Source organism: Temnothorax americanus, unplaced genomic scaffold, assembly GCF_048541705.1.
Source record: "Temnothorax americanus isolate GAGA-0224 unplaced genomic scaffold, ASM4854170v1 Scaffold15, whole genome shotgun sequence".
Taxonomy (NCBI): domain Eukaryota; kingdom Metazoa; phylum Arthropoda; class Insecta; order Hymenoptera; family Formicidae; genus Temnothorax; species Temnothorax americanus.
This window is the reverse complement of record NW_027509286.1, coordinates 1,163,801-1,178,943: the sequence shown is the minus strand read 5'-3', so window position 1 is coordinate 1,178,943 and position 15,143 is coordinate 1,163,801. Positions and strand designations below refer to the sequence as shown.

General features: G+C 41.5%; 1 protein-coding gene across 2 annotated transcripts in view; it reads left to right on the top strand.

Annotated features, from left to right (window-relative positions):
* The window catches only part of LOC143895279 (uncharacterized), a 53,694-nt gene that overhangs the window by 21,027 nt on the left and 17,524 nt on the right, over positions 1 to 15,143 (top strand). The window lies entirely within an intron of this gene.

The following is a 15,143-nucleotide window of genomic DNA, read 5'->3' as shown; positions in this document are numbered from 1 at the left end:
AACCGCGAAAAAGCAAGCGGCGCGCACAAGCCAGCAGCAGCTCTCCCCGACAACTCTCGCGCTCGCGGGGCACCAGGCGTGCCGTGCGCCGCGCCGCTCGTAAAGTCAAGTTTACGGTAGACCGGCACCGCGCTGCGCTGCGCACACGCGTTCTCCGTTACCTTCTCTTCTCTCTCCGTCGCCGTCGTCCCCGCGGCGATGTGAAATCCGAGGGATGCAAAAATTCCAGCGGTATCGAAGGAAAAGGCCGAAGCAAGGCTCACAGACTGTGCCGATTCGTGTCGACTCGTGACAGTTTCGTTCCTGCTTCCCGCGCCAGGCCGCACCCGTTTAGCACGATCGGTCGAAATACGGCTTTACCGTTGGCTCTTATATGCGGCCACGTGTTGTATTTCTTCATCATTCAGGTGACGTGTGAATTCTAATTCGCTCGTTCAGCTCGTTACCGAGAAGCCTGATTCATCGAGTGTCATGAAACATGTATACGAGTGCATCATATCTTTTTCGATACATGAATTCCTCCTATTAAGCTGGACCTCCCATTATCGCAAATCAAGTTTGCACTCGGTCAAAAATTTTGTGCTATTTAGGTGCTTTTAGCTCGCCATTAAGTTGGACCTCGGTTGGAACCCCCATTTTTTACGCGATTTCTTGGCAAACGGTTTGAGCACTAAAATTTAGACTATGGCACTAAATTAGTACCTAAATAGCACTAAATTTTTTACCGGGTGCGAACTTGATTTGCGATGGTGGGAAATTTAATAGGAGTTATGAATTCATTGAACAATCGGGACACTGATTTCAGAAATCATATATAATATTGGAATCATAAATATTTATAGTAAACTTTATAAATGCAATAATCATATAACATACAAGTCTTCGTATATTCGCAGTTTTTTAAAAAATATAGTTTTTATATTATTATACGTAATCTGAAAAGTTTAATCATAAAAATTTTTATTATAAAACGTAAATATATAATATTAAAATCTGTCTACATCTCGAGTTTATACTCGAGTTTAATAAAAAATTTTATTTATTATGTTATTACGCGAATATGTAGACATTAAATTATCATAAAAGAGTAATTTTTATTATCATAATGCAAACAGCAAACACATAATATGAAAATCTTCACATATTTTCAAATTTATTTTAAAAAATTCTAGTTTTTGTGTTATTATTTTGCGAATAAATCAATTGAAATGTTAAATTATCATAAAACAGTAGTTTGTTATCATAAAAATCCAAGAAAACATATAGCTGATGGTTAAGTGACAGAATTTATGAATGCGATCGAAAAAAAAACGAGTTAATTTTCTAATTTGTTATCCTTCGATGATCGAAGTATAATTTATTTCTCAGAAAAGCGGGATTATTATTCACAACATTTAGTGGCGAGAGAAATGAAATTATCAAGTCATTAATGCATCACTGTCTCTTGACTTACCTCTGATCTTCTCGGAATAAACCGTTATTTAGGATCGTCCTTTGGATCGTAAAAGCTAGTACAGGCTTGTTAACGATTAATTATACCTCTTTGTCGCGTAACCAACTCCGATAATCGGCGGATTTACTGACGGCGATAACGAATCGCGTATGTAATTCAACTTCTTATTAACTCTTTGAAGGCAGTGCGAGATACGCTGACATTCGCATGACGGTAGGAGAACAGTCACGGCCGAACCGCGTCAAAAAGATAATAAACAGTCCGAATGTATATTTATCGCGTCAGAGTTAATTTCAGCGAAAGAATATACGAATATTTCAATACAGTGTTGAAAGTGCCCCTTTGGAAGACGAAACTCAGGTAACTGGAAATCGCATGCGAGGAAGTACGTAATCCGAGCGGGGCCGGCGCGGCGCGGCGCGGCACAACGGAACGTCGAATTATGGATTTTTCCGATCGCGCGATGTGCGAGCGCGGCTTGCATGACGTTGTGCCCTTCGGTTTATTCCGACCTGTGTGCCAATGTTGAGGCGTAACGAGTCCCCTGCCCGCGCGCGTGCTTATTTTATGGAATGTATGATTACCCAGTTATAGACTATTATTTCGAAACGATCCGTATAGAGTAGGGACCTAGCTCGCGTCTTCGCGGAGGATACGTTCTTAGAAGGCGAGTGCCGCAAATCTCGCGCTCTGAAGATATACCATATTTTCCATGTTGCGCGGAATATATATACTTCAAGTTTTAGGGTTCGACCGCTTTGGATCCTCTCGACGTTTTTAGATTCTCGATCGCCGGATTTTTGAATCACGACAGTTCGCTTGTTTAAAGATCGTGCCAGGATGCGGGGGGACTTTTATAACGAGATAATAGCTGGATGCTAATAAGCTCCTGTCGCCTTCCTGTCAGGTGCGAAAACGACGAACGCGGGGAAATGGCGAATAGGCTTTCCTGCAGGTGCGAGTGACGACCGGAAAAGTATTAAGCGAGTTTAGTCACGAGTTTAGCACCTATAATACGGTCCCCCTTTTAATGCTCGTCGTGGTTTTGTCCGGTTATTATTCTTTTTTTTGCGATTGCACTTCCGTTTAATATTCTCGCCTCGAGAATGCTTGTTTTACTAACGTAGCCGGTCATTTGAAACGAATAGACACGATCTAATTGCCTTTCCTGGTTTCCCTCGGCCTCGGCGCGTCTGTCGTTTCTAACTGTCGTGGAATTCGAGCGATCGATTTCTTGCGACAATCGTTTTTCGACGAATAGGCGCGTAGTGCCCCGTCAGACATAAATTTCACGCTTTATATACTCGTTCGATGCGCATCATTTTGGTTTTTCATCTTACATCTACCGATCATCTCGCAACACAGAGCACGTATCGTGCGGCCACTCTTACGTTAATTAATATTACGTGTAAACTGATTTGATTCAAGTGACCATAGGCGACTTTATAACTCTTGACGAGACTTACTCGCGAGCACATTCTCTGCGTTCTCCGAGTCTATTCTTAGGATAATACTCCCGTATGATTACCTTTCTCTGATCTTCCCTAACAAGACCGTCGTAGAAGAAGCATTCGCTCGATTACCATTGCGATTACCAGTATGCAAGTTTGGCCGATCTGTCGCTTAACGACCCTCGCGAGTGACGCGAGCAGCAGCCAGTATAGCCTTCCTTTGAGTAGACGACGTATTAGCGCCAATAAAACGCGTCGCATGCGTTGCACGCAACGACGGGCCGGGCCGGGTTTGCAGCAGACGGTAAACCCAGCAGCAGCAGCAGTAGCAGTAGTCCCTGTACACGCATAATCGCTTCCGAAGCCTCCGCTCGCGTTCGCGCGCGCACACGGAGTCGGATTGGCACACAATCGCGCGCCGCAATAAACCGCATCGCGAACGCAAGCAAACGTTTCACTCGCGTGACACACTTGACACATTCGCCGTCTCTCTTTCTCTCCCTCTCTCCGTTCCGTCGCGGCCGGTCGCCGCCGATACACACACCGGCCACACCCGGTTCTCTCTTTCTCTCGGCGTGCGTGTGCGTGTGCGGTGCGTATGTACCTGCTTTATCTCTCCGCGGAGGTTCAAGGATAGGAAGCTAAGCCGGAGCGAAGGTATACCGGCGCGGCGCGCGAGCCGGCGGCGGGGTTTCGTGACGAGGAGAAGCACGCCCGGTGCGTTTTTCGCGCAATCTCCGACTGCGTTTATTCAAGCTATAGCCGCGCCAAACGAACGCTTTATAATCATCGAAATCACGATCGCCGCGTGGTCGTCGTCGTTTCTCCACGCGTGAGCGTGTAATTTCGCGCGGAATGTCAAAGCGTGGAAAAATAGGCCGATCACCGGAGTTAAAGGCGGTGGGTCTTTAATGAGCGTCGAAATTATGCACGGCAGGTTTCTTCGTAGAAACCTTCGACTATACGGCGCGGAGATATTCGGATTTAAGAAGCAGTCCTTGGGCTTTTTAGCGTTTTCATTCGCGTCGTCGTCGTCGCGCGCTCGAGGAGTATTTACGATCGATCGGCAGGCACGACAGGATCAACGATCGAGGAATATTTTGTCCATGGATACGACGATGTTGTTGTTTAATGGCTTCTCGAACGAGCTCCTCCGCGACTTCCCTCGCGCGATCGTCGTCTCCATTCTGATTCGTGGTTGGCGTGGATGCTGATCGCCGAGCGGGTGGTACGATCCTTGTGGCAAACCGCGTCGAAATGCACCGCGATTGTAATCGGGACGTCGTAGAAAGTGGTTGTGATTCTTTTTTTTTTCCCTTTTGCGGTCTCCGCTGCAGCGATACGGTTCTCCGCGTCGGTATTATTGATCGTGTGATCCGCTGTGAATCCAGGCCGTTGAAAGCGATAACGTTATAGACCTCGCGTATCCGTATAGATCCTTGACTCAACGGATCGTCTTCGCGTCGTTATTGCGCAAATTAATAACAGGATTATCGCGTATAGGATAGCCCTGAGTTTCTCGTGCCATTCGCAGATTCCTTCGATTAATTTGAGGTAGGACGGCCTCAGGTGTCAGAGAGTCGGAGATGTCGATAGTCTTTGTGTAATAATGTGTTTGAAAACCTATAAAATTCGAATTTTTCGAAACGCAAAGAGAGCGATATATTTGATTGATAAAAGCAAATTTAAGATGCATCGTTCACACATAAGTGCGATATTTATAAAGGTGTATTTCCAAAACACATATTTTGACGTCCGTGTTTTTCCACTGCCTATAATTAGCTATTAACTGTCAATTTGTGCAACGCGAATAATTTTATGTAGTGAAAAAGAAAAAACAAACCCTGAGAGAAAACCAGAGTGACATTCTAATCGTATAATATTTTTTATTCCAAATGACCTCTGAAACTGTTTAAATTATTTCGGCTCGTTTCTTGCGACGTCCTATAGGTATGAATGTTAATAGTTCTGCGTCAAATCAATTTTGGGAAGATATAAGATAAAAAGTGATTTCGTACAGTTCAATCTGAATTTCGTCATTCATTATGGCAATATGTAAAATAACCGCGGGCAAAACGTGGTAAACAAAAAACATGCTGATTTTTTTTATTTTGACTAATTGTAAGTAGCATGCCGATCAATTTGCGCGCCGTACGTAACGCATTTACGTAACGCGAACTTAATTGTAAGGTAATTATGCGCTGATGCACTGGAAGCGTAGCGCGCGAGTTCTCCATTGTAAGCGCGAATTTCATTCGCGTTACCGCATCGGGAGGGATTTCCATGGAAACCTCGTTGGCATTATCCGTTCCAGGAACATCGGCTTTCTTCCGTGCTGCCCGCATATATTTTTACGACATTGGGTTATGAAACATCCCCGCAGTATTTAGGACAGTGTCTTTCCCGTCCCGCGCGCTAAATTGCATCGTTAAATAAAATACGTCCAATTGATTGCGTGCGGACATTGCTTTGCTCGGCGCGTTAAATGTAAATTTTGCGGCAGGACCGTGGAAAATAATCGAAAGAATATTATACGGTAGGCACGAGATACGCGACAGGTTTAAAATTCGACTGCTGGAGTCGCGGAACACGGTATCGATCGTGTACAAAAATAATTCGGGTATATACCAGCGATTGATACGAGAGCAATTTGAAGTATGGTACACTGAGAAAAAAATTTTTGGACCCCAAAAAATATTCATTAGGTTTATTTAGAATTAGATATTTTTACTTAATTTAAATAAAAATATCAAATTCTAAATAAAAATATGTGTATTATATTAAGCAAATAAGCTATTAAGAGCCACCTAATAAATATTTTTTTGAATCTAAATATTTTTTTCTCAGTGTATTAGCAATAAGAATTGCAAGCCGTAACTTGAGACAATAGCAACAACCTGACAAATTACTTTTACGTCAGCCCTAATCCCGTATTGAAAGTGAAGGGTACCATTCGCGTACCATTAATCGAGCGAGAAATATCTGTCCGTGAGACGTGCATCAGCCTATTACGGACATATCTCAAGAATGCACTCTGGTTTTCACCGTCCCCCGCCGGCGGCGGTGGCTTCCTTCGCACCGTCTCGCGCACGCGGTATATAATGACACAAATTTAAATGACTGCGGTCGCTCGTGGGCGGCGTTGCTCGTAAGAGATCGCAATTAGGATTCGCTGCCGTGAGAGAGAGAAAGAGAGAGAGAGAGAGAGAGAGAGAGAGAGAGAGAGAGAGAGTGGGACGGAGAAAGAGAGAAAGATGAATATTCGATATATAAGGCGACGCCCTTGGCGTGAGAAAGTCTCCCGGTATGCGGCGACGGCGACGAAGGGAGAGTCGCGTTTCCTCGCTCTCTTCCTTCCTTCCTTCCTTCCTTGGGAAGACGCAGCGTGCCGCCCGGTGGCCACCGTCGGGAATCCGCGTAAACGCCTTCACGAATTTTACATTCACCGCGCCGCGCGATATACGGTGATTTGTACCGAGAAGCAAACAGCGGAACGAAGACGAAGATCTTGGCTTTTAGAGTAGCTTCGAGGGGTAGCTTGGCGCGGTTGACGTTGCCTCGCGATGCCTATATAGCTCTTGCGAGTTGGAGAGTTATTTCTCGGATCGGATCTCACGAGCGTGATTGCAATCTCTTTCATCTGTTTCTCACTTCCTCGTTACTTCGCGTATAGCGCGTAGATTCCTAAATGCCGGAACTAAAATCGGTCGAGTGAGCCTAGGTGATAACCGCGTGGATGCAACATTGTAGTGTTCGGCGAATGTAAACGCACATGGTATTTACGATGGACTCTGATGCACAATTAAAGCGTTCTTATGCTACTACAGGTATATTTAACAGTTAAGTGTCGCACCTGCAATAACACCAGTTTAAATAAATCAATCAGCTTATGCGTGCACTGAGAGAAATTTTTTGCTGTATTAGCAAATCATTTGTCAGTATAGTGACAGCAAACACTTGGTTTGGTGCGAGAGCTAATTAATTTAGCAATAGTAGCAAACCTTTTGTTGGCAATAGCAAAAAATTTGCTCTCGCAGCAAATCAAATTTTGTTGTCATTCATATTTCTCTCAGTGCTGCGACAGATGTGCGGGATACAATTTTGATTCTCAACGTGCATTAAAAGTCGAAATCGCATTTAATGTGAATCTCCGTTATTCCGACGATTAAAGTATAGTCTTTATATTGATAATAGAGAGAAAGGTGCGAGGTCTCCTTTATAAGAAGGAAAGTCATGCACTTATAATACATATACTTTATCTCACGTATATACATGCAGGGTTATCAATTTCAATGACCGAGTCGATACCGAACGCTTTTTACAATGTCTTTAATACTTTTGTGTCTGCCTTATATGAAAGCGCCGGGCCGGCGAAAGTTTCGCGGAGTCAACGGCCTTCCAACGGACCTGCGGATACCCGTTACAAGAGTACCCCCTACTCGCGTTTTTATTGCATCCACTTATATATCACATCGATGCACCGTTTACTCCGCTCTTTCCTCGTGTAATTTACCAAAGTATCGATACTTCGTTTTGCTTTCGATAATAAATACATGCAAATTTTGTTTTTTTTTCTTTTTCTTAGAAAATTGTTACAACCAATGTCGTCATCCAATATACATGATTGAAAAATAACGAGTGTCTTAAAATCAAAGTAATATCGAAATATCTAAATAGAACGTCTCGAGCAAATTCTCAAGCATTTGCATTGGGTTGATCTTTTTTAAAAACTTTTAGTTTGCTCGGCTCTCTCTTTTTTTACATCAAGGAAGAAACTATTATAGACTTACAATTTTTTATAATTAAATATTATTAAGTTTCAAGGAGATCTAACAACAAGTCTGTCTCTCAGGAAGAGTAACCGGTATCGCTCCGGATAATTTTCACGCGAGTATGTAAGGATGCGCGGCATCCAAGCGGCGGCGGCATCGTGATTTCTCTCAGATATACAGCGTAGATTTATCCGAAGAAGACGCGCATCACGCCGCGGTAGAATGCCTCTCTCACGCCTCGGTCGGAAAAGCCACGGCTGCCGGCGGAGCCATCGACTCGCGTTAAATTAATTTCGCAATCGTAAGTCATACTTCGCAATACCGCGCGATCCTACGGCAGGCAGCCATTTAGAAATCAGTTTCCCGCAGGTGTGGGTATACGCCTGAACTTATATACTCGCGTGCGTATCCCGCCTTTTAGCATACAATCGTGGGACGACACGACGCGATATGCGGTAAGGACCGCATGCTCGATTTCCTCCCTCTTCCTCATCTTTCTCTCTTTCTCTTCGCCTCTTTTTTTCTCTTCGTCTCCCCCGAGTTTCTTATTTTCCGCAAGCCGTCGCGTCGCGTCGTCCCGCGATCCCCGGCCCACCGCAACAATTACCGCGGCGAAAAAGTCTTCTTTCCCCACCTGTATCTTTCTCTCGTTTCTCTCTCTCTCTCTTTTTCCCTCTGCCTCCGCGACTCCTCTTTCGTTTATTCGCCCGCGACCAGCCGAGCCACTTTCGCGAGAGCGGAATATATACTGGGTCGCATCGACGCTCGACGACGATCGTGGGATTTCGTCGGGCCTCATTATACGTGACGTGATGAAAGACGTAAAAAAGCTGAGGGCCGCGTTTAATCTCATCCGGATCAAGCGCTGATTCGTAATCAAGACGAGCTGAGAACGGATCGAGTGTTATTCTGCATATTTGGTTTATTGTCAGTCGTGGATTAAAAATAGATAAATCAATCAATATTCGTAATAAGAATGTATTTATTGCAATTTATTGCAAATTAACCTTATTAACCCTAGAACACACAGCTTTCGGTATATTTCGAAAACACGCACTATGCGTCTGAGAGGTCCATGGCTTTGAGAGGCTGTAAAACTTTGGTTAAGATTAACATTTTCAGATTTTTTTTTAGACTCTGACATTTACGAATACGCCTGAATAGGTTTTAATGCCGAGCAGTTTTGTTTGTCAAGTTATAAAACTAAATGTCGAAAATTGAAAATTTGAGAAAAATCATGTTCTGGTAAACGGCTTTCCCAAGAAGTTGCGCGATACATTGCACTTAATTTTTGATGCACAAATTTATCGTCTCTCTCTTTCTCTCCTCGTCGTTGATAATGCCTACGCATATTATATATAAATTGCTTTTAATTGGACAGGATATATTCATAAGTGACGATGAGATGATGATAGTGCTTCGGAATGATAAGTGCAACGATGACGCAACTATGTACATACAGGAAAATGTTATTAGAGGAAATTATCGAACGACAATATACGTGAAGTCATCGGTAAGATTAATCGGACACAAATTTTGACGCTGTCGGAATATTTTATTAATTCTCGAGTGTGACTGGTTCTGTCAACTAATATTAGTTCAATCAATCTGCGTTTAATCTCTCGGGCATTCTGTTGATTATATTATAGGAAAAAAAAGGATTGGATAAATTATACTATATTCTTAAACGATGACGATGATATAATAGGCTTCAAAATGATGACTGCCACGAAAATAATTATGTGCATACATGCACACACGCACACGTACATAAAAACGCTATTAATAAGATTAATATAGACGAAAACAGTTAAATTGTATATTAATCAATCAAAAGAAGTTGTGAAATTGATTATTATTTTCAATCTTGTCATATTCGATTTTTCATATAGACATTTCAATGCAAGTCGAGAGGCAGAATTCTTTTAGAAAAGCGAAATTGACAATCAGATTAATATTTCATTTCGTCTGTGCGTTTGTCATCGCTGGTCCATTGTAATAGCATAATTCTTTCACAATGGCTCCGACATTGTCTCACTAACATATTTCTCACAATGTCAAGACTTACGTTCGTGAATTCTTCGCACGTTCGAGGTCACCTGAATTCGCGAATTCGCTTCGAGACTTCCTTCTAAAGACTGGGATTCGTAAATATTTCTACGGATTGCGCCGAGGACTTATTCGCGTAAAATCACACTTCTGGGTCACTTAGAAATTTTGACGATATGAACAAATAAATACTTGATCTACGTACCGTTTTCGCGAGGAAATTTTGTCAATAATGGCAGCATAGAAGGAACTGGGAAAAATCTCGGCAGTTTACGTCACACTTTCTGCATGTTAATAAGTTACTCAATCATCGGGTTCTCCCTGCGAACTTATAATTTATAATCACGTTTTCTCCCAGTAATCTTTATCCGATTATTCGCTTTTTTCCCCCTTTTTACGCACAAGCTTCGATTAATATTATGAATTTTTTTGTGCTATTAGATAGCGAGGTAATTAATACCGGCAATTATGATGCCACAACAATATTATGGGCTTCAATTAAATTCTCGCTACGTAAATATGCTTGGTAATGAATCTGAAAATAACGCGCGGTAAGTTGAGGACGTCTTTTACATCCCGCATCGGGTGATGATAAACTCCCGGACTATCCTGGAAGGCCTTCATTTATTATCGGCGTCATATATCGGCGAAAACTTTAGCTCTGACGACCAAGTGTCCATTGAAAACTGTGCGACATTGTAAACGTACGATAATCACGCATAATCACTCATGATAACGTCGTACCGTGTGTTCGTCAAACAGGTTTATTTTTCCGCGATTCAGGAGTTCCGCAATTAAGCATCCGACGAATCCATCATCGCGTCGCGAGATACACGGCACAATCTGCCCGCTACGACGTACGACGTCCACGTGCGTGTTTCGCAGTCGATAAATTTTATTATATTACCAAACAACAAGTTAATAAATATGTATGATTAGGTTTGAGTAACGCAATGAACTGATTAATTTCTTTTTGCTTTCCTCGTCAGTATATTCTGAGAAAAATTTACGATTTCCTTATTGGTCACGTAAAGAAGGAGAAGATTTGTCTATCATCAGATTGATTTACACGAATTCACAGATTCTTAGAAGTACACGTTCTTAGAAATTCTAAAGTAAGCTGACCAGTTTAGTTTTATAATCAACGATATATTACCGACAATTCTACTATTTTGTTAAAAAAGTAGCAATAATGAATATGAATAGCAATATTAAATATGCGAATTGATTGACATGTATAGCTTTTCTTTTTTACAAATAAAAAAAGCAGTGAAAAAGAAGTTCCACGAGAAATAAATATGATAAATTGCGGTGGTAAATAACTAATTGTCCAATGATGGTAGGTATTATTATAAGACGAGTATTCGGTTGAAAAAGAGTTGAATTCACACGAGTTTGCATAATTACGAGCGATTTCTTGCTTCTTCATTCGCTCGCGTGTCGATGGAATATTCCACTTTATTTTTCTGTCTCATCTCTGTGGCTGTATACCTAGAAAAGGCAAATTTACAATAAATAGTTACACGTATATGTAATCTTTTTGATGTAATTAAACGTGTTATTATTAATATCGGACTTCTATAACGTTGCTGTAAATGACGATGAAATATGATCGTCTGTGAATAGTGATAATTACAAGTAATTAAATCGAATTGTCACGATTGTGTAACAGTGCAGATTATTTGTAAGTATTCTAATAACACGCATACATTTTTCTTTATCAAATATTTACTTGTTTTAATTAAAAAAAAAACTAATCAAAGTAATACTTTAAACATTGTGTTTTTTCTTGTGCAATTTAAACATTTTCATCTTTATTACTCTCGTCACCTATATATATATAATACATCATTTATCTTCATACATACATGTGCTTATAAATTAACTTTTGAACTCAAGCTCGATATTTAAATTAATCATATAACTATATTATAATATTTCAATTGTAACACCATCGCGGCGTCGCAGCGCGCCTTGACCACGCGACCTCAAGTTGTTTGCGCGTGGATTCTAATTAAACACATTTAATGCACGGCGCGACATCGGGGGTTAAATATCCGCGCGGGTTAAACGGTCTCTCCGTTTGCGGTTTTGTGCCGAGCGAGGATCGCGCGGGGAAGCAAGACCGGTCACAATTATCGGCGGGGTCTTGCCGCTTTATATACCCGGTAAAATTACAGAACCGTGCACCGCCGCGCCGCGCCGCCGGAGATGCACGTACGCGATCCATTCACGCAAAACATACCGGGCGAGACGGACAGAACGCAGGTGTGGCGACCAATGTCAATCCTGACGTAACTGCAGGCGACTCGATCTCGCACGGCGACGATGATGACTCCGTGCGTGCAACGTGCAGAATCGGAGACGGACAGTTTTATGCACCGTTTGCGCCTCGGCATCTCATCGGCGCATAAACGTTTTCAGTTGCGCGACGACAACGGCGGACGGCTAATAAATCTCTGACGATTTATTTCCAGTAAATCACACTTGTTCCCGTCGCACGCTTCTCGTCGCGCTCGTTCGCTTACGTAGATGCAAATCCGCCGGCTATTTTTAAACCCAGTCTCGGGGTGCCTCCGGAAGAATTATGCTATGCGGGAATATATTTTATGTAACAATGTGCATGGAAAGTGGCCCATTGCGCACGTTACGCTAGACCACTTTCCACGCACTTGCAACATAAAATAGGGTGTGCAAGCCGTGCGTAATGATGAAAATCGAAGGCTCGTGCGTCAACTCCGCACCCGTGAATTTTCATCTTACAGCACTTGTTGCACAAATAACTATACCTTGCGGATCTTTCCGAAATTGCGAATCTCAAAAGTCTCTCAATCGTGAAAAAACGCAGTGACCGAGACGCATATTTTTCTTTCCCGCGCGGGCCCGCGTTGCGGACCGCCAGGTTTTGAAGCCAGATTTCAAGAGATACCGTTTATATGTGTTATATATCTTATAAGAAGTCTTATATTGAAAATTTAAAGTTATGGAATCGTGTCACAAAGAAACGCAATATCTGCTTCCTCCCTTTTCTCTCTTTTTCACTGATTTTCGCTACCAAGTATTTGCTTCGTCATTTCCGTAACAACTTACGCAATCGTTAAATAAAACCGTACATCAGCTCATTTTTACATTATGATAATTATACACGTTTTTTATGCGCCAAAATTGTGTGTTTTAAAAATGGGAGTGTTTCATCAAATAATGACCGTTACACGATAATCGCGCATATTCTGCACATACGCGAAAAAAATTGTTTGTTCGGAAAAAAAATTTACCTCCATACATCGGGGGAACTCATAAATAATCTTATCACAAATCTTATATATAAAACATTAATTTCAAAATATTTCATGTTTCGTGGAAGTGTACTTACTTAAAAAATCACATTTTCTAATTGCGAAGTTCTGCTTGGGAAAAAAATCGTGCGGCGCATTGTCAGAGGCTTAATGCACGCAGGTCATTAATTTTCTCGCTCAGACTCGAAGTTTAGCGATAACACCACTAAATGGTCAAACAGACAACACGATTGCGATGTGATGGTTGCTTATTCACTCCGTATGTGATTGCGTAACTAATTGATAGGTACAGTATCTTGAGAATCCATGTCAAATGTTATCGAAAGTTGACCGATGAAAAAGTCTGAAAGAATCACATATACTGACGTGACTTATAAAAGCGCTCTCAACTTATAAATTTTATGCAATTTTTAACATTTCTGATCCCTAACCTCCTTAAAGTACTTTATTTCTATACTTGCAAGCATTTTTATTTTATATATGTTTAACCAAAAGAAAGAATTTTCTGCGTGAACGACGTGTTACGAAAGCGCTGTCGTAATTTACATTTTCCGTGTTATTTTGCAAGAAATGCGGCAAGTTGTGGGTCTGAACAACAAGAATCCACCTGTCGCTGCATAACTATGACGATTATACAAAGGCCGATTATCCACGCTGGCCGCACATGTTTCAATTATGAGAAAAATATTCGTAAACAGCACAGCAGCGCCGCGGATAATGCGGGATATTTAACGAATGATGATAGACAGTTTTAGGACTGCAGAAACGCATCAGAGGAAGCGAAAATATTCATGCGAGTCCGGAAATGTTTTTCTCGGGTTCTTTTGCAACGTCGAGACAAACTAATTGCTATGCTCCAGCAGTGCGCAAAATAATTCCTCATAGAACGTTGAAATTTGTAATTGCGATCGATTTTTTAAATATTTCAACTTGGTCGTTAGATTTTTTTTTTTTTAATAATTGAGAAAAACTAAATAATTAAGAAAACATAGAATCCAGTTATTTTTCTTTGTATCTTGATTTAACGCATGTTAATTCATTCGTCGATCGTTATTGTCAACGGTTGACGAAACACGACATTCATTACAACAAAGACCCGTTAAACGGGGATTTTAGCGAAGATCGAGAAATCTTGCGGCAGCCCGGCCGCAAGATTTCCGGTGAAAACCGTAATTTCCGGCGAGATAAATTGACCGGACGAACGCGTACTCGCACTCTCGTATAGCATAGCGCGATCTTAAAAACAAGCGTCGTGCACAACAGCCTTGTACTAAAAATCCACCAAACCGTTTGCCTCTCTCGTCCTCGTTTAAATTCTTATCAATGCACGTTCCACATGCGAGCTCGTTGCGTTTCGCGAAAACTAATTTTTCAATGTTGGCGCGGCGCGGCGACTCTTCCGCAAGAAAGGCGATCTCGTTCTTTGCTGATATCGATTATGCGCTTGAACGTTGTACGAGACATGTCGGGGGGAGGGGGGGGGGAACTGATTTAATATCGATCGGAGTAACGTCTTATTGATAATCATGATTATCCAATAATTACATGCTCTACCCAGAGTTTTATACGGGAGGGAAAGAAATAGCCAGCACTTTTTAAATATTATTCTATTTTTCACGGAGACGATAAAAGTCGACCCAGTTTTAATTACCTTTGTATACGTATTTGGAACACTCGTTATCACTGGTACCATTACACTTTCTCCCGCGTATGTATTTTTATTAGTAATACTTTCTACTTTGCGCGCAGCTTTCTTGATCCCCGAGATTCCACGAGCGAGAAAAGAAAATCGTGAAAAATTCAACGTCGCAAGTCTTAACGATTGTGTCATCAATTTCTAATTCATATGGACAATCTATTTGCAAAAGAAATGACGTTTTTTATCACTTTAATTAATTCCTGCAGCGAAGTATGCTAATTTATTTACGTCATACTCTAACGCTTATCTTTCTGTCTTTTTGTCTTAATTTTTTTTTTAATTGGACATTAAGAGAAAACGCACGAGAGAAAGTGTCTTAGTTGATATCTATTTGGGGACGACCCTAATCAAAAACTTTCTCGAAAATCGAGCTTTGATGACGTTTAAAAAATTTATCATATTCATGTACCTACATATAATTCA